We start from the raw sequence: 20,712 nt of genomic DNA on the forward strand, positions 1-20,712 counted from the left end.
TAAACTAGTCAAGGTCCTAGAAAGTGGAAGGCAGAAGGCAGACAGGGATTGAGTAAGGGTGGTTTTATTTTTGTTTGGTGGTTGGGTTTTTTTTCATTCACTTGTGTTGCTGAGGAGATCACACTGCCTCTCTTGGCTTAAAAGTAATATGAGTTAAAATACCCTCTAAAGGACTTTGTTTTTGTGACTCAAAAGTCTTGAAGCAATCTTTTATTCTGACATATAATGTATTTCTAGCATGTCTGTTGCATCTCCACACTCTTCTTCTAGGCACCCACTGTTGTCATGGCTACAGTATCCATACTCTGAAAAAAATAAACAAATAAATAAAACTCCCTCTTTCAGAGTAAAGGAAAATCATGTTTGTTCTGTATATGAGAAGCAGTTTTCTGCACCAGACATTTTAATATTACAAACAATTCTAAATTAAGAGAATTGTGCTTAAAAGTCCAGGTTTATTCCCATAAATTTGAAACGAGAATTTACTGAGTCTGCCTAGTTAACAGCTGAGCTCACAACTGGACACTGCTGTTATAATAAGCAGCACCGAAACCCTGAAATATATCATGAATCAGCACCTCTCCGCAATACCCCATGAAGGGAAATCTCCCCCAGAAATTTGGTACTTTTTTATGCAGAAGGGGCTGAGACTCCTTAATCCATGAAGATCAAATATTTCAAGATGCAGGTAGCAAGAGATTTCTTTAATGCTAGTAACACGGGCAATGAGTACAGAATCTATGGTGTAACTCCATTATACGTGGAGAAATTCGGCTCCAGGAATACAATTAAAATGACATATTTCTAAATGTAACCTCAGAATAATCTTGCTAACCAGTAGATGACTCTGCTTTGAGCCAACTCTTCCAGCCTCGCTGTCGCACTGTCCTTCCCCTATGGCTGCTACAGAGGTCTCCACTTGATTCCCACAGCCAAATTCTCATCTCAGGTGCTTTGTCAGTAAACAAATACCTTCACTGTGGCGCACAGGCATCGCTGCAGGTAGGGCGTGCAAATTGCACAGCTTGCTTTCACTTGCTACCATTCTTCCCCCAAAAGTTCAGAGGAAGTGTGCTCGCATTACTGCGCAGCAGAGTGTTTCTCTAAGGTCAAACCTTGGCTTCCACGACGCTTCCATAGATTTCTTCCTTTTGGAAATGCAATAGCTCCTCTGCCCGGTCACATATAAACACTGTTTCTCTGCGTATTGTCATAGGTGTCTCACTCTGAAAGATTTCATTTCTTTTTGGCAATAGCAAACCTACTTGCTAATACAATTTAGCAGAGTTTTAATCAGTGCCACCAGGCTGCTCACAGAGCAGCTCCTGCACATCTGCCATACATTCCCCACATCTGACGGGACTTTTCCCAAGGCACATGCCATTTATCAAGGCAGGCATGTGATGTTGCCTGTTACCAAAACCTGTTTTCTTAATGCATGTGTAATGAGGTGGCTAATGCTTTGTGAGTAGGAGTACCTAGCTGTAATAGACACAGATATGCACTAAATGATAACATAGGCTTTTGATTCATCCTGCACAAAAAATACATACGTATATATTTGCAAACAAAAATAATTTTCCAAATGTGATTGAAAATTGAAAACAATATTTTTCTTTCAATTTTTACTTTGCAGCTCTCTTAATCAGGGGAAATACAAAACAGAAAAATGCACTGTCCCTCACTGTTGTGGTAATATTACCACCAAGAAGTCCACAGTACCTAGGCCCACAGAATGCATTATAACTAAAGATTATAAAGCTGACAATAAACATTTACGGAGAGGATGGAATTGTTAAATGCGATGTATAAGTTCAGGGGGAAGACTGTGCTGATCTGCCTGATGGCCTTTCTGAGTGCAATACTACAGACAGTAATTCCAACCGATTTGTGATTTTTGTGTGTTCTGGGCAAATACAACTTCTTGCCTTCTGGTATCAGCAAGAGTCCGATGCCTAGAGCTTTTTTAAAGGCAGTCTTTCACCTTCCCTGCGATAATCAATATACATTTTCCCTTGCTATCTTTTTTCTTAAAGGGTCAAAGCACCGACTTCCTCACCTTTGCTATGCAGCATTTCTGCAGGCTGAAGCTGCTGTTGTGACCGCACTGTACTTCAAGTTCCAGAATCCCAGGATACTGAGCCCTGCCTTCTCCAGTTGCACAGCTACACAGCTCTGTATTTCTCCAGAACTATGTCCTTTGACTTCCTATTTCTTTCTGGGGTTTTCCTATAGCTATTCACTACTAACTGCTCGGTACGGACAGCTACGCTCCTGCTCAGTGATGTTAATAGCAGGAACCCCAAGATAGTTTTGCTCAGTGTGTTTCTTAGAGGGAAAACCTCCTCATTCCTGCATGTTCTTACCCAGCAAGGGCCAGGCTCTCGCCTTTCTTCCTTCACAAAATGCCTATTGTACAACCCCCAAAGAGCTGCAGAGTGTGTCTCATTGGGTTCCCCCTGACCTGGCATGCAGGGCTGCAGCCACCTCCTCGATTTAGGACTCTGGGCAAGCTGCTTCACTTCTGTGAGATGTCATCTATTAAACTGGAACAGTCTGTGAGACTCCATAGCCCTCTGCCACCCCCCACGTAAGACCTACTGTGTCAGCGATTAACTGATCTGTATGTTTATGGGATTAAAGGATCTGGTTTCTCTTACTAGGCCAGTTTACTCTGCTGTAATTAGTCTTATCCTCTTCTTACAATTAGTCTCACACCAAAGCCCCAGAGCTTAGTACGGCCCAAACTTTGGAAACGATCAGATTTATATCTCAGTGGTGTAACTGTAAACAGTTTGTAAACTCGTACAACTCTGTATGCTCTACTTGCATGTATACAAAATACTTAAAAATGGTAATTTAAGCTTGAATGTAAGAGCTCCTCCTAACACAAGGATGCTGAATGTGGCAGGGGAGTTTCCAGAGAAACGTATGTGAAGCACTACAACAGGGGAGCACACAGCCCAGTCCCAGCAACCCCGGGATTCACATACGCTTCAAACCTGCCAGTGAATGCTTGGCAAAGTAAGTGATTTTAAACTGGAGCTATTTACAAGTATTCTGGAGAGGAAACACCCTTACCGTATAGCAATTTCTGGCATTACCATTTAACCCATCAATAAAATTATTGTTGAGAAGATATCTTTGCTTAAGAAACACGTCGACACTTTTAATGACTATTGCACCAGGAGCTGCTTAAAAGAAGGCCAAAATTCAATATTTTCATGAACCAATCCCTTCATTAAAATGTTAGAAGTCAAGCAGAGAATTTCTTCTAATAGTTTTAAGTTGAATAGTTCGAGCATTTACTTTATTTTTCCCCCCGTAAGATCTCTATGTACCTCCTGAATTTATAGATTATGACAGTCACTGTTAGGAGACAAATATATACATTAAATATAAACTTAGATATTTAGTATATTTGTATTTTATGTTATGCAGATAAATTAGCAAGTTGCATGTGATTTCACTTTAAAAGCAGTCATCTGAGTTTCAAGGCACTATGAGAAAGAAAATATGTTGTATGTGCCTAGAATATAGGTTAAGTGAAATTGTTAAACATTTTAATAAGCAGGAACTTTTATATTATTCTCAGGGGTATAAACACAGCAATATATTAGATTAAACAGAGTTATAACCTAGCAATTTGGAGGACCCTGTGAGATCACAGCCCAGATGGGATGCATGTGCTCCTCTCCCTGGAAAACTGGTCCGGTATATTTCTGAGAATGACTGTGGGCATTTGAGCACTGCTGGTGTAGTAGAGAATGGACCCAGCATTAACAAGCATGTATCACCTTCATTCCTGCATTTGAAATTACAAATCCTCATGTCCCACAACTGACTTTGATTCTTTCCCTGATAGAGAAAAACCTTGCTTTTTTTTTTTTTGCTTGTTTTATTTCTGCTCCTCCCCCTTAGTCTGATTTGTTCAGAGCTACCTAGATTTAGAAATTTGGTAGAATCAGATAAACTATATTATTAAAGAGTGAGAGCACTATTATTAATCTATACAGGTAAATTAGGATTGAGAACACCTGGAAGCAAGGGAATTTCCAAACAGACCAAAACTTTATGAAGTAGTATTAAATAGAAACTTTAATCATAGAATTTCATTACTAAACTGATGTTTCTTATTCCCTTGTCTAACAGCATCACGTCTATTCACCTTGAGATTTTAGTAGTCCATGCCAGTTCTCCTTAGGAGATTCCTGTGCTCATCCCCATCTACTGCTGGGTAAGTGTGTGCAGGGTGCACCACTGCTGAATGACCTACCTTCACTTTATCTAAACAAGCTGGCTAGATGTGAGCAGGGTCTGATTTGAAAGCAAGTGTGCCATCAGCAAGGCTTATGGATTTGCTTGAGCACACTGATACCTTAATGAAGCCATCCAGCTTTCAATCTGGAGCTTGCCTGGAGCAAGCGACCACTGACCTGCCTACTGTAGAGTGCCAGGTTTATTTGCGTCTACGGTGTATTGGCAACTGCAATCGAAGAACACAAACGATGCGAAAATGCTCCTCTTTTGTGTGTGCATTGATTTTTTCCCCTTTACAACAGATGGCAAGATGAATCCTGACTTTTAACTTGAAATACCTGCAACAGAGATATTAATCTGAGCTAGTTGTAGAGATGTCTCTTACAGTCAATCAAGACAAACAGCTTCTTTCATGAGGGCCTCTATTAGATGTCCACATTAGATGAGTCATTCTGCAACAATCCAGACGAAGTTTACCTAAAGTGTAAAACAACTTCTACTCTTATCAGCAAGTACCTAATACATCACTGAATATCACATCATATCCTCAGTGCTTTGAACTTTCTAGTGGGTTTTAGTTGGAATTGACTGGTGTGCACTCAGTGGAATCAAAGGCTACATCATGATCCCAAACAGCATCTTCTGTACTGCCAGCTAAGCTGCTCGAGTCAGTGATCTTCAAGCTTTACTCGTTGGTAACAGCAGAAATCAATGCTACTAACACCCCTTCCTACGGATGCTCTCTTCAACATCAGCTGGATCTCTAAAATCTTTGCTGCAATCCTTAAGACTGTCTTGATGATTTATTACTTACCTCCTCTCTTTGGATAATTCTTGACTCTGGTGTTACATGTCCCCCAAAAGTTAAACCACAAGCAACAAGCTATTTACCAGTGATAATCCTTCTAGAGCACACAAGAAGAATTGCTGTGCTACACTGAATAAAGGGGTGCTGTTCTGGTACGCTCTATCGCCAGGTGTTGCACACAGATTTACCAGTCATGATGTTATCTGCAAGTATTGTTTCTTATGACAGAATAATAATTTGTATAGTTCACATACATACATAGTTAGAGATGATGACCCCTTATAGCATCTAATCCGCCTCTGATCTGATACATTTATTGCTGATGGTAACAAATTCCAACCTAACCCAGTCCTCTCCTCGCAACGGAACGGGTGCAGCAGAAGTGCCAGGACTTTTAGTGCACTGCGTGTCACCTGAGCTGGCAGGTGTCCCCACGTAGCAGAGCATCATGCCTTCCGATTCTTGCGATTTAATTTTACCTTGCCATTTGGAGCCACTGTTCTAGCCAGAAGGCAGCTTCAAACTCCATTGCAAGTCTCCCCAGGCATCTTCAGAAAGCAAGAAAGAAGTCAAGACTTTTGGGGATTAACCCATTTCAGTGAAGTTTCATTTCCCCCCTCCCTGCATTTTGACTGTCCTGCCTTTGGTTCATAACATCCCAGGTTTATAAGAGATTTTTGTCCTGTTTCTGTCACTTCACAAAAATAGTAGATGAACTGATAGCAAATTTAACTTGCCCATAATTTGTTTAATCCATTGGTTTATCCATTCTATGGCCAGTATTGGACTGTTGTGTAATAGCTACAATAGCTAGAAGCCAGGGGTTTTAAAATATTTTTTTTTTTATTATTTCATTAAAATGGTGAACAACTGCAGTATGAAGGAATGCTTGAAGAAAGTGATCATATGAGATTAGACGATCTGGCAGTCAGGTAACTAAGTCAGTCTTCTGATAGTAACTACCAGTAACTGGTAGTTAACTGTTGTTAGACCTAGTCAGTGAGCCTGGGTGGTTTTCTAAGCACTACTCAGCAGCAGTGGAGAAACTGGCCTATGAACAGAGACCTGTTCTCTGCAGGAGGGAAGGAGTAGCTGTCTGGTGGCTTTTGCAACTCCTTTCTTCTCTGGTCTAGTCTGGAAAAAGTAGTCGCAACAAGGTTAACACCACTCTGTATTGACAGAGAATTCAAACCACTCAAATAAATAGAAAATTATGAGAAAGTTCAGAAGACTGATGACAAGATGTTATTCTCTCTTGCTTTCTGTAACTGTTAGACCAACCTCTGTATGCTTCATATATTTTTTGCAGCCAACTTTGCAGTTCATTTTTATTGCAATTTAATAGTTCTTACCACTGGAGATATTCCATCTCACCTAGCTGTCTACCATCTAGTCATTCTCCTTATTTTCCTACAAACAACATATAGGGTAAGTAAGGTTGGACATTCTACATGTCTTACTACTGTTGCAAATCACTCAAGCAAAATATATCCCTATTCAGGAGAGAGAGAGATCAGACTTAGGCTTGAGAACTGGGACAACTTAATTTCATTACACATCAAGTCAAAGAACAGCTGCTGAAACTGATGCTAATTCTTAAAATGAAGTATGTCAAAATCCTAGATTATTTTCTTCCATGCGTGGTTCTTTCTTCTTTTTGACTTCCCCCCCATTTCAACAGAATAGTGATGTTTATTCTCGAGAGGGGAAGACATTGGCAAAAATCGCATAGCTTCAAAAACCAGGCAGCATGCTCAGCCTCATTTATGTATTATATACCCACAATAATTAGAATATCCATAATTACGCATAAACCTGTAGTTGCTCCATATCATCATTCTCTGCACGCAGTAGGTCTCTCGTGTTAACAGGTATATCCACTTCTCATTTTGCCCTGTCTTTCCACTGCTAAGTTTCTACAGGGAACACTGCTGTGGTCAGAGCAGCAAACAGAATTTTTTTTTGCCTGCATGGGTCAGATTTGTGTCCAGGGGCTCCTGTCCTGCCCTCAGTCCTCGTGTATGTCGAGAGGAAAAGGTATTTGGCAAAGAACTTCACAGTGGGGAGGGGGGGGAAGTGCTGGTTCCACAGTATCTGTAGCCTTGGATTGTTACAGACAGGAGAGGCAAGAGGCAACTATTTCCTCATTTCTAACATCTGCTGACAACATAATTGTCAAGGGACTTTTGCAACATTCATTCCATGCAAGATCCCTCCTGGTTTGTTTTGTATAGAACCATCAGATTTAAGGTAATTATCTCTCAGACTGGCTACAACCAGGCCGATAAATCCTTAAAACGGCAAAAACCACCTGAAGTAAAGTTGAGTTTTTTGACTGCATTGTATTAGTTGGAGACTTCAATGCTGCTCTTGCTCTGTATCCCTGATGGGCATTCTGGAGACAAAAAAACCCTGTCTTTTCTTTCTCCGAGATAAGCATGTTTTAATTTAAGCCACGTAAAAGTCTGCCAAACAGCCATACTTCATAGCTACAAAAAGATACTTATCCACAATATTTCAGAGCTGCAGGTCTGTGTACTAAAGTCATAGTGCAAATCCTTGCTGAAATAACTGCAAGAAAGTGGGGGAAGCTTTGAGGAACAGACTGAGTAACATACCTTCAGGTTTTGTTTGAGCAGCATGAGGAGCTGCATTACGTTTTCTTTGACCCCAGCTGAATGGAAGAAACACAAAAATTGCTGGGAAACATTTTCAATAAGGCAACAAATTCCCATGCTTCCCCGCTGACTTACTACATCCCAGCAGAATAAATGGCTTCAGAGGAGATACAAACAACTAGCTGGAATCCACATCTAGTTGCACTAAGTAGCACACCCAAAAAGCTGTGAAGGGTTGTATCAGCTGGCTGACAGAAATGCTGAAAAACACAGCATATGGATATTTGTACAATGAAGCAGAAGTAAATTTCCATTTTGAAAGCCTCATCAGAAAACAGCTTGCTGGCTGGAGGAAAGGGTTTGTGCTTTTACAGTTTCTTCTTGTATCAGGCAGATGTATTTAGCTGCCAATGTGGCAGACAGATATTACTCTGGTTACAAGTCATGGGGATAGCTTATTGTTTTATTTAATAAAGCAGCCTGACTTACATTTATTCTGAGTGCAGCACAGAGCCCTCTGCATTAAGCAGAAAGTGGAGAGTGTTCAGAGAATCAGGAATGAATAGTTTTTAAGAAATTATATTAGGGCTTCTGAACTGGAGCTAGACTATCTGGTTTCAAGGTGCCTGCACCAGGAGTTTCCTTTAGTCCTAATCCAGAGTTACTTTAAAGTTGCTTAAAAGCATCTTTAAAACCTTAATCCAGAATTTTAATCTATACCTATCACTGCCTTAGCCTTACTTGAAGCAACTGACTTTCGAATGCAGCACCAATAATTTTCAAGGCATAGGGCTTTCGCTGCTGGTATCCCAATACCCAGACCTTGGCTAAGACTATGCTGCACGCTTGGGCCAAGCAAACTTCCCAGGCCATTTCAGCCACACGAGCCACTGTGAGAGGGTCCCACACTCACCAGAAACAACAAGAAGCAGCAGCCTCCACCTCTCAGCTGATGCTTCTGTTAGCTGCATCAGTCTCTCTTTTTTTTTTTTCTTTTTTTTTTTTTCTCTCTTGCAGTGTAAATAGGTTAGTTTATATCAGCTGAGAAGGCATACCTAATCTGAGTGCAGAGTTACTGCTTTCAGGTGAGCAGCAGTAATTGCTAGTGTGTGTCGCCTCCTGGCTCCCTCCCGAGCCTGGCACAAGCGGCTCGGCGTGGATGAGCTGGCCGGGGCTGGAGGAGTGGCACCCTCAGCCGCCTGCTGCATCCAGCTGTGCTCCAGCTGCTTGGGTTATTCTGTGATCCACTGTTCACGTTCCTTCCTGAGAGGGTGACAATAAATCTATTCCATCCTGGAATGAGTGGAAGGAAGATGGACCGGTGAAATCTGACAGTGACCAAAAAGAAAGGCTCATGACACAAGCAGATACCAAAGGACATCCAGCAAGAAAATAGTCCACCTTTGTGGTAACTATACAAAACAAACCAACCCACTTCACAACACACATTTGTTTTCCTTTTATATTATGTGTGGTCAATGTCCAGGATCTTCCCTTTGTTTTTTAGTATTTTGTGTATTTCCTCTATTACTTTAGTGCAGAGACCATCATATAAAGCAGAATTTATTGTTTCTAGCTCCCTTTACTATCAATGTTACCTTTACGTTTATGTTCCTCAGATCAGCAAGGAGGAAAAGAAATTGAACCACTGTCGGAAACTCCTCCAGTTATGCCCATTGCTCACATGCCTTCTGTTTTACAGTGGCTGTAGATATGACTCTCAGAAGTCTGTAAATGATTGCATTTCATAGCAACAAGTGCTCCTCGACGTACAGAAAATACATTTGCCCTCCATTACGCACCTAGACTTTGGGTTGGGCTGACGGAAAAGCTGGACACGTGCAACCACTCCATACGGCTGGGAATTTGCAGGTACAGCCTGTGGTGCACAACCGGGGGGGGAAAGTACTTCACCCCCCTGCAGTTCATGCTTGTGGAGGAAGGTTTTAAAGCATTTCCTTCAAGATGAAGGGAAATTGGAGAAGAGCTGTTTTACTGAGTCAAATCTCAACAGTGGAACTGATTTTCTAAGGTACTCTTAACTTCTACTCACGCTCATTTTCATGAGAGGTCTGAATGCCCCTCGCATTACAGAGCCTGAAAGGACTTGTGGTGTGAAGTGGCAACCTTTCAGGTAAAAAGGAAAACCAAAATTGGCAGGAAAAGAGAAGGAGTTCTGACTTTTTGTTCCCATTCACTTTCTGACATCCTCCTGGGGTGAGGCACTGAAGTGGCAATCTCTTCCTAGGGCTTCTGCACAGCGTATTTCCAAATTCCCCCAGGCAAGAATAGGCCGTGTATTGACTGAGCACTGGAAGACATACAGTTAAAAACTCAGTACACTATCTGTTTTAGTAAGGAACAGAATTAAAAGTATTAAAGTAAAAAAATATACTGGATATAAATGACAGCCGTGACAGGAAAATGAGAACAACTTTCATGTTTTTATTGCTGCCTTAGAAGCAATTGATAAACAGTACACTTCATATATAAATGAGCATGTGTCAATATATGACAACAAAAATAAATTACAGTGACATAGTATTTAACTTTACAAGGTCGTACAAAATTTCCAAATATGAATAGATTTCAACTTAAAAATTTGAAATAAGTTAAAACTTCAACTATTCTGAAGACTTGAAAAATATACATACAATTTCACTCAATCACATCATTTACAGTATGATTTTTTTTTTAAGCTGTTTAGTCTTATACACCCATATATTTTTTACTGTATTAGTGGAATATGTCCTGCTATATGCAGCTTTACTGCACTGGGATAGTGAAAGGGGTTCCCTGAGGGCACAGAACAGGCTTTGAGTGTTTATATTTTAGAGTAATTTGATTACATTTATTAACTAGAAATACAAAACCAAAGCATTATTAATCTGTCCTATAAAGAGAGACTGATTTATCTGCTCTTGCTAGAATTTCCATTGACGCTACTGAGAATTTTGAAGAAGACTCAACAGCAGGATTGAGCTAAACTAAGTCTGTTCAGCCAGGATGAATTAGGTCACATTATTTAATGAAATATTTGAAGAATATCTGTTTTGTATTAGATCTCATTATAGGCAACATAGCTAGTCATGGCTACGCACTGAGATATTTGCTTCCACAACTAATAGGAAAATGTGTTTGATATGGTACTTTAAAGTAATAGGGTGGATTATGGATTGGTATTTTTAACTCCTCAATTATATGCACTTGATTATTTTATTAAATTTTATGAAGATTAAAAGCACTGGACAAAACTTCTTGTCTGTGAGCGTGTGATAATTGAGAATGCCGAGGGTCTAATTCAAGCCGTAAAATAAGGTAAGGTAGAGGAGACTCATACCGCAGCTGGATTGCTCCCGATACCTTAGACTGTGTCGTTAATCTAAACCTGGTGCAAACAGACTCTGTGCACCACCAAAAGGGCAAAGGCTCGCTAATGCAGAAACCATTAGTGAGGAAACAGAGAAAGGAAAAAATCTGAACAAACCGGCACATGTGAGAAAATTGCTAAATCGTCAAAAATACAGGAAGACACTTGTGCAACCAGAGGTGAGTCTTAAACTGTCTGCGATGAATTTGGTAATAAAGGAAAAAGAAATCCAAGATGACTATCTGTGTGACTGAATTTTCTCTTCTCTGCATATGCTAAAATATCCATCAGAATGCTGCATCGGTGACCTGGAGCCTTTCCTCCAAACAAATCATTTTTATATGTACGTCATTTAAATGAGAAAGAATAAAAAGAAGTCGTAAGCGGGCCAGAGACGAGCAATTCCTCATTTCCATTTTTCTTTACTGCTATTGGGAAAAGAGGCCACTGGAGCTTACAGTTAAGCTGGAAAGGGTTTTAGAGGCCACCGTTTTTGTTGCGTGAATGTGCCGTCACTGGGCCGCAGGAAGGAGAAGGGAACTGGAAGGAGATAGGCGGCCGCTGATGGCTCGCTCCGCTTGCTCTGTGCTCTCCCAGCGGATTTCTTTGCAGGCTCGTGCCCCGTGAGAGGAAGCCCGGCACGGGCCGAGGTCGGGGCCGTGGAGGGGAGGCCGTGCAGCGCCGCCCCGCGCCGTGGCTGGGGGGAAAAGGGGCATTTCAGGAGCACGGCGGGCGTCTTCCCACCAGCTGGAGCTGGGCTTGGATCAGCCCCCAGAAAAGGCTGGCGTTCGCAGCCCCTACGAGAGCACAGAGCAATTTCACCGAGCAACCGACTGCGTCATTAAGTGAATTAATAGCAGCCAAAGAACACTGTAGCATATGAATGGAGTCAGAGAGAGGCCTGCCAGGCTGAGGGGAATGACAGTTTCACCAAAGAAAAGGACCCACACGAAGAAGACTTCCAAACGCTTTCTCTAGATCGTTTACCTCTCTTGCAACTTCTCATCTCAAATTACTTTAATCAAAACAATTGCATTTTTCTTAATTGCTTGCTCTGTGTTCTGCCCCTGCATTGGCTTCAGAGAGGAAAAAAGAACATGGAAATTTATCTCAAAAGTTCAAGCAACATCTAGTGGTTATGTAAACCTTACCTCACCAACTGCTTGGCACACAGTCTATTATTGTACAATCAGATATGACTTTCATATCACATCATTTACTTTTTATCTTAACTAGCAAGCCACTCTACAAGCAGCAACTAAAGAAATGAGTTTATCAGCTTGTATTAATGCAATTGTTATCAGGGGCATACAGGGTAAAAGTCATTTCTAGATTACAATAATATATTTACAAGGAAAGTTCCACACGGGAAGGTGCCACCTGATTAGGTTTACGTGGAGGGTCAAAAAAAAAATAAAAAATAAAATAAAAAAAATGTTAAAGCATCTTGGCAGGAGAAAATCTCTTAGGAGCACAATGTTCCACTGTGATAGTTCAGTGGGAGCCAAGTTTTGACTGCACATTTTGGGCTGATACCCATGCAGTGAAAAGAGAAATGTGAGTGCTCGTAGGACACCTGACCTGGACCAAAGCGTTCATTTTTCCTACCAACGCATGGCCATCCACCTTCTGCCCCCAGGAGTGCAGTGCCGGTGGTCATTCCAGAGGGGAGGATGCCTACAAAAGCATTGGAGACTGTCTCGTCATGTCTTCTCTTACTCTTGCTTTTGTTGGCTGAGAAAGGGAAGGTTCCTCTAAAACTTTGCTAGTGAGGAAAACAATTGCTCTCCATCATTATCCTCCTCTACTCTTCCAATTAATGTGCTAGTGTTTTGTAAACTGCCGTCAATATGAGCTAGGACCGATTACTCTTTCTGAGAGTTTACCAAGACACAGAATTTAATTAGTCAGCAGGAGGATTGCTACGCTGTAAGGCAGCTGTTAGCAAAAAAAGAGCAACTTGGCCAATAATTTAAAAAATGCTAGTATTTTGTATAGTATCTGAACGGATGGCTACAACTAGGTCAATAGACACCAGATGTTGAGTGAATGCTCAAGCACTGTCTTTTTATGTAGCAGAAGGTGAGGGTCTCCTTTCTACTGCTTCCTAATTATTTCATCAGTATACAGTAAGTTCAGCTCCACTGGTTTTGGCTGAAGAAAATCAGCGGTTGATAAGGAGTAAAACTACAAATCCCTTTTTATGAAAGCGATTTCTGAGCCTCTTAATTACTGCATGTAATTTGTCCATATACTTCAAATCAGAAAGAACCAGGAAAATGTCAATTTATTTAAAATATTCAAGCCTTAAGTTATATATTCAGATATTGTCTCTGGAACTTGTTTTGCTCCGTATCAGAAGAATGGCACTGCAAGCTTTCAAGTAATAGGAACAGAAAAACGTATCAGGACACACATAATACGTTCATCAGATTCCTGTAATGTTATCTCTATTTCCATCGCAAAAATACCCGCTATCTCCAGATAGAAGCAGGAAGCTTATGACTCTTTCTCGTAACAACTTGTCTTGACTGGTGTGGCCCCCACCCTTCCACCAGCGGGGTGGCAGGGGCAGGAGCTCCCTTCCAGCTTCGTGCTAGGCGGGAGTCCCGTGACTGCCAGTCAACACGGAGGCAGGACGAATTGGGGTAAGAGTCAGCTGGGTGAGGGGACACCTCCAGAAACCCCAGGTCACCCGCGTCAAAAAAATTAGGTCTCCTTCACTGACATCTTCTGACGTCTTGCAGCTTACAACTGCAAATTTGATGGTATGTTTAGCATTTTCTTAGCTCTTTCTGGAAGCAATGAATAGTAATTCATGCTTTTGAATAGGCACTTTTGTGTACTGACTATAGGGATTTCGATGATCCTTCCTTATGCAGCTCGCTTCTGGCAGCAGTTATGAATCTCTAGTCTTTATACTTCACCTCTAATGCTGGATACTGCGTCAGGCAATATGCGTTGTACGGAGTAAAAAAAAAAAAAAAAAAAAAAAGGCACATGTGCATATTAGTTTAAGCTTCTCTTACATTCAGTGGTGTGGTAGATCTTCATACCGGTAATTCCTGCCTCGGAGCAGGGAGCAAAATGCATGAGCCTAAGTCTCCTCTGACAGTACCAATAACTGTGGGGAAATGTGCAGCTACTTAAGGTAGCTATACTATTTTGAAAACAAGTCTGAAAGGACCCTCCATCATATTCAGTGAAGTGTATGGGCAGAGCAGGAGAGAAAGCCTGTTCTGTCCTTATACACAGAAGTTTTTGTTCAGATTAGCCTATGGTCAAGAAACCACACCCATTTTGAGTAAAGGAACCAAATATTTCCTCAGAGATATTTCTACAGCCCAAACAGTGGAAAGGTTTTGTCCTACTGTCAGTTGCAAAATAAACATCATAAATGAAGATATGAGGCAAGCAAATGGAATGTATTTCTGAATCAGAAAAATCCACACTACTGGAGGAAAAAAAGCTGCTTAAATCCAGCTACATCTGATTTCATACATGGTAGAAGGTATTCAATAGGTATATTTGATAGGTATATTCAATAGGGGGGGCCTGAATCCATATGAAAAATAAAAGCAATGAGTGGAGAAAAGTACTGAGCATCAGGAGATACTGCACAGGTCTATTTCTTGTGATGTATCCGCACAATGCAGAGTGCAGCGCTGTGCTGGGTTCAAAGTAAACTGGGTTATACCTTTTACCCTCATGGTGTTAGGTGGTCTGTGCCACCACAATAACAATTCTTAATGTGGACTCATTAAGCACAAATTAAGGAAGGCCATTTCCCCATCCCTTTGACATCTCCAGATTAGGTAGTATTTGTGGAGTGACTACAGTTGCTTTGTTACTTAAAGATTTCAGTCCAGAATTAAAAACAGTCTTAGGAAGACTGGGTATTTTGAAGCCACATAAGGAATCAGATTCTTGTCCAGGCTTTATTTCCATGATAGTGTAAAAGTTTTCAGATCTTGTATTTTAAGTAAATTTACTATGCCTCTACGAATGACTTGAGAAATAAATTTAAGTTCTCTCTGTACAATAATGTCCTGTGCTTTCCTGATTATTAGCCATGGTCAAGTAATGATTACCAGAGCATTTCAAGCGTTCTTTCATTCCAGATACTGCACTAAATATCTTTTGTCCTGGAGAGATGAAGAATTTCCCATAGAATTTCTGGAAAATGCATATGCACCCAGACAAACAAACCCTGCTTTCATGTTAATGCCTAGTTATTTAGTCCTAGACTGCTATAATAAGGATCTCTTCATAGAGGCCCGAGCGGGGTGTCAGGCTGCTATGCCAACAGTGTAGCTGATGGTGACGTGTGCTTTTGGCTTCCAGAGTCATTCATACACTGAACTTTTTGGGCACTGTTTACATGTGTTTATTCACCCTTATGCAAGAAGGATGTTCACATCTATAAAAACTTTCAATGTCTTGGGTATTCTTCCATGCTTTCTGCCAAGTGAAATAAATTGCGTAGCTTCACTAGCTTGGAAAAAAGTTAGCTCTCCTCACCACAGTTGAGTTGAATGGTTTTATCACCATTTTTGGAAGACCTTCCCTGAGGCCAGCATCACACATCCCAGTTAAACTCATTCAAGGTTTTATTGTTTACAAAACCAGAAGAGGGTGAATGGTCTAGATATACTGTGCATTTCTCAGCCCTACCAGGCAAAGAAGGTTTTTAAAGTTTGCACAATTCCACCTGTGGGTCAGGCAAATGAAAAGTATTATTCCATGCAACAGAAAGGGCAGAGCAATAGGATGGAGCGAGGGAGGATGATAATTCTTTCCTCTCCTTTCGAATGGGAGGAGTGCTGTTCTTGTTACCTTAATTTGCAGTGGTGAGTTGCTTTATTTTGCCTTTATATATATGTGACATTTGCCTCAAACTGTTTTAATAGTGACTGAATTCCTGTACCCATGTTGAGAAACTGACAGTCATGTTCACGTGAACATAGAAGTTTCTCTTATGTGAACTTAGATGGAATCTACTGTTAGAAATAGAGGCCTTTATTTTCCTATTTGGCAAAGCCGGAGTGATTTTGGTTAATTTAAACCTAGTGCAGTATTGATGCAATAGCTCAATGAGTGAAATCTGGTCATGCATTTCTAAATTTTGGGTCATGACTGAAGAGCCAGCACCATACACTGAAAACACCACATTCAGAAATAAAGACAATGCAAGTGGAAAAATATGTACTAAGGAAAGGTGTGGAAATTTTTTCTTGCAGCTAAGCAGAGTAGACTTAAACATAGTTCCACCATCCAGTTACAACTGATGAGGCATCAAAGGCAATGTTTACCATGGCTGACAATTTCAGCGTAAAAGTTTGTATATACATCCGTATACATTGCTCTAGATGTGCGTGCATCCCTCTATATGCACGTGCACCATACTATGTCATACATACGTTATCCTTCTGAGATATACGTAGTGCATAGAGATGTATAGGTACAATATGCATAACACACCATACATGTTGGAATAAGCCATGAAATCAGTAGCACTTATCTTAATGTTTTCCTGGGTTACCTGTACTCCTTCCATTAAACAATCTCTGTCAGGGCTCACTGAAACTTCCCTAAGCCATTTTAATATTTAAAATCAAGCAACAAAATCCTCAAGCACATCTAGGAAGGTATCTGGAAATAACAATCTTTACTGAGAAAACAAATGGCAATCTATGTTATATTTTGAATGTACAATGTGGGTGGTGAAAAGTTGCCCAAGTTCTGAATGCCAGTAGGGCACAGTTAATGAGTTTGCCAATTAAGACTGTGAAGACCTGTCAGTGACATCAAATACCATGACGGTCAATCTCAGCCAATTGTGGTGCCACAGTGTATGAAATAGAACAAACATAGTTCCAAACATCCCTGTTCATGCTCATTTCCAACAAATAGCATGACTGGATTAGCTACTCTCTGTCTGCTTACTTTAAAAGCTGAAGTGCAAAAATGCCCAGGTATCAGACATTACAAATTAGTATTTTCCCCAGTATCTGTCTGGCAGCTCCTAAAAGCAGAAGTAGGAAAGTGCAGAACCTACAAATGATCTATGCCTGACACAAGGCAGAAAATGCTAATTAAACCAGGTTTTTAATTCTATGAAAACCCGAATGTCATATACGCTTTAGCTAAGTTTCCGAATAGAAGTGCTTGGGTATCATGGGAGTGCAGTTCATGAGACAGAAAAGGCAGTCATCATTACGAACACCTCAGCTCTACCAGACTTCTGTACATATCCTTTGGGTTAACAAGAAGCAATCTACAAATATATATTACTTTGACCTGCTCCCAGAAGCAAGTGCAGTGGTATTTGTATGGGTAAATACATAAAAGATAAAAGGAATACATAAAAGAGAAAATCACAGAAGCTGGAAGCAAGTTGTGAAAGGAGACAGTAGATTTACACAGGTCAAAGAATATTCAGTTATCACAATGAATACGTATGTGTTTAGAATGCGTTAAAATACGTGATGATTCATGAACTGGATGAAGATCTAGCTAGTGGGGGCTTGGCAGCACGTCCTTAGGGGCAGGGCATCCCCAGATGCCCCAAAGAAGGTCAGGCGTGTGAACAGCCAAACTGTGGTACAGACCATTTCTGCCAAAAAGGACCTGGACTATGTGGATCCTGCTCCAGTTCTTTTTGATAAGCCTTATATATCTTTAGAAAAGAAAGTATCAGACCTCAACACTACAACTGCTGGAGCTAGTAATGTGCCTTCTGATAGTCTAAGAGCACATTAACTTTGCATAGGAATGTTATGAAAGTAAAAAAAAACCCCACCTGATACCAAGACAAGCTTGTAAAGCACATATTAGGAAAAGAATCTGGGAACCATTTGGAGGAGAATGAGGGTTTGGAATCTCAAATACGGATTTGAATAGGGATGCATAAATAGTCAGATGGTCGAAGGGGACAAGTGAAATGCAGTTTATAAATAGCTCAGCATGATAGTCCATGACTATCCCTACTGTATATATGGTAGCATGATGATAATCGTATATTCAAAATTACGGATGCTGCTGATCAAGGAAAAAAGATAAAAATTTCCTTTTGCTTTGATGTTTGCATTCTATAGAGGCAAACCGAGTGTACTTTGGGCCTTGTATTCACTTCTTATATATACAAGGTTGATAATGAGCCAAGACTTTTTAGAATATTCTTGCAGAAGGAAATATAATAATCAAGACAACAAAATAAGAAAGTTGTACATACTTGAGAAAGGTCACCAACTGCCTCAGAACATTTGTGTGGGTATCCTCACAAAACTGCCAGATTCCTTCAGGTCATTTATTGTTCAGGACAAATAAATCTGCAGGTCTAGATCCTGGGAACTGCTCAGGCCTTTTCTATACTCCCTCAGCTTTAGAACAGTGCCGCACCGATGCGCAGCTTACATTTGTAGGAGGTGTGTTACGCTGGGGTAGGACGAAGTGCTTCCTGCACCACGACACCTGTCCCTGGATCTTTGGATCAGATATTTCTCACAGCCTATACTGGTACAGAAGCAATAGACTTCTATCACAATTTTACATCAAGAAAGCTAAGCATACATTATAACTCATTTTGTTGTCTTGGAGCTGTTTGGAGGCTGACAGTGATTGGGGTCTATTCTACAAAGCTTTCTCCAGACAGCCCAATGGCTCCTGTCTGGCTATCGCTTCTGATTTTTTGATCCTCTTCATATGGAGTCTAATCTTGTATTATTGCAATTAATGGGGAAGATGCCTGGTCTCTGAAAAGCCAGCTTTCCATGTAAGGAGTGATAATGGGACTGAGCTGTTTTGTCTGCCCTCAGAATGATGCTTTCTATCATGTTTCTGACTTAATTTTCCTTGAAACAGATGAAATATTACATCATTCGTACTTAAAAGTAGTGCTGCGTCAGACTGTACCTTTTGGTCTTGCATTGTTCATCTTCTGCAAGCTATCGTGTGCTTGTATTCATAAATAATATATCCACTTGTGCATATAGCTAAAATTTTTGTGTGTGCATGGGTTCAAAGCAAACACATAGACATATAAAATACAAATTAATTTGATCCCCACTGTACTTGTAACACAGCCAAATTCTTAATATTTTATAGTGCATATTCCATTAAATAAATAATAACTAAATTGATCTATGCTACAATATGTGTGTACATACACATTTTATGATGCCTGTAAATAACATTTTAAAGCCTGTTCACACATCAAAAGACAGGTCATTTATTTCTCTGTTAAAACAATCCAAGGGTTTAACTCTTCCTATTATGTAAACAGTGGTGACAGCCGCTTTCAAGAAAGCTTAACTTCATTAAAAATAATAGTTTCCCATTGTAAAATCAATACTAATATACTATAAACCCCCCGATGAACTCTGGCTTCCTTACATGCTCTCACATTTTGTGTATTAGGGGCACAGCACTACTCTAGATATCAGAAGATAATAATATGGCAATATATATAGGTATAGATATATATTTAATTGTTAAAACATTAGTTAGGTCAACTTGAGTAATGAATGTATTTCAAATTTATGATTCTTTCTATAAATAAAGGTCATTCATTTCCTTTGCAACATGGGTGCTTTATAAGACTTTGGTTGTATGTGGCTACCAAACTGGTAAACCAATTCTGGGTATCTTTACCTCAAAATGCACTTGTGACTTACAGGTGAAGCTTTAACTTGTGTGTTTTATACTGAACTTGTACTTGCAGTAGACTTGCAATATCATTTACAAGATTACCTTTAGGTAGATTTTTCAAACAACTCAGACAAAAGAAAGACTTGTATGTCAAGAGTATTTGTTTTAGTGACAAGAAAGCGAAGTATACTCTATTCATTTCTCAAGCAGACCTTTATGAATCACTTTAAAGGACACTACAGCTGAAGACTGAAGAGCAATATTTATCAACATTAAATAAAACATTTGGTGAAGTATGTATAAATATTTCTTCATATGAACATAACACAAAATTAAATAGTTCAGATACACAGACACCATTTAATATATTTCCACTGTTGTCAAAATCATCTGTAAACACCATCTCACACTGAATACAAAAGCAGCTTTAACATCAGTTCTGTGTTCACAACACTGATGCCCCTTTTTAAAAGAAGAAATTTGTTTTATTTTCAGCAAAATAAGAGTCTAAGCAATAAAAAAGTTTTGGTCAGTTCAAAGGAGAATACAAAATTATCTTTCAACATGTAACTAAATCGGATTTAGAACAATAGTTTAAAGTACAATCCTTTCCCCAGGGGATCTCTGACTTTTATAAATCATGTTTGGTGCAGACCACATCACAAATACCAGGAAATACTGGTCATGCCTAAGCTATAAATATTAAAGCCCTTTTAAAATTTTCTTTATCAAAAATTGCCACGTTACAAATTGGCAATATCACGTTTTTCGCAACAGAGAATAACCTGGCCTTAAACGGATTTAGGTACACTTCTCCTGATGGTGTTTAAAACAGGTTCTGGAAAAGAAACGCTTTTTAGTGAGCATCCTTCATGTGCAAAACCAAAGCATTTCTTTCACACAAATCTTTTGCATCTGACGATCACTTGGGCAGACAGTGCAAGCAGGGAGCTCCACCAAGTTTACACAGGATATTACGAATTGAACTTTCATCGGAAGCCGTACGG

This window comes from Accipiter gentilis, chromosome 28 (genome assembly GCF_929443795.1).
Source record: "Accipiter gentilis chromosome 28, bAccGen1.1, whole genome shotgun sequence".
Classification (NCBI taxonomy): domain Eukaryota; kingdom Metazoa; phylum Chordata; class Aves; order Accipitriformes; family Accipitridae; genus Astur; species Astur gentilis.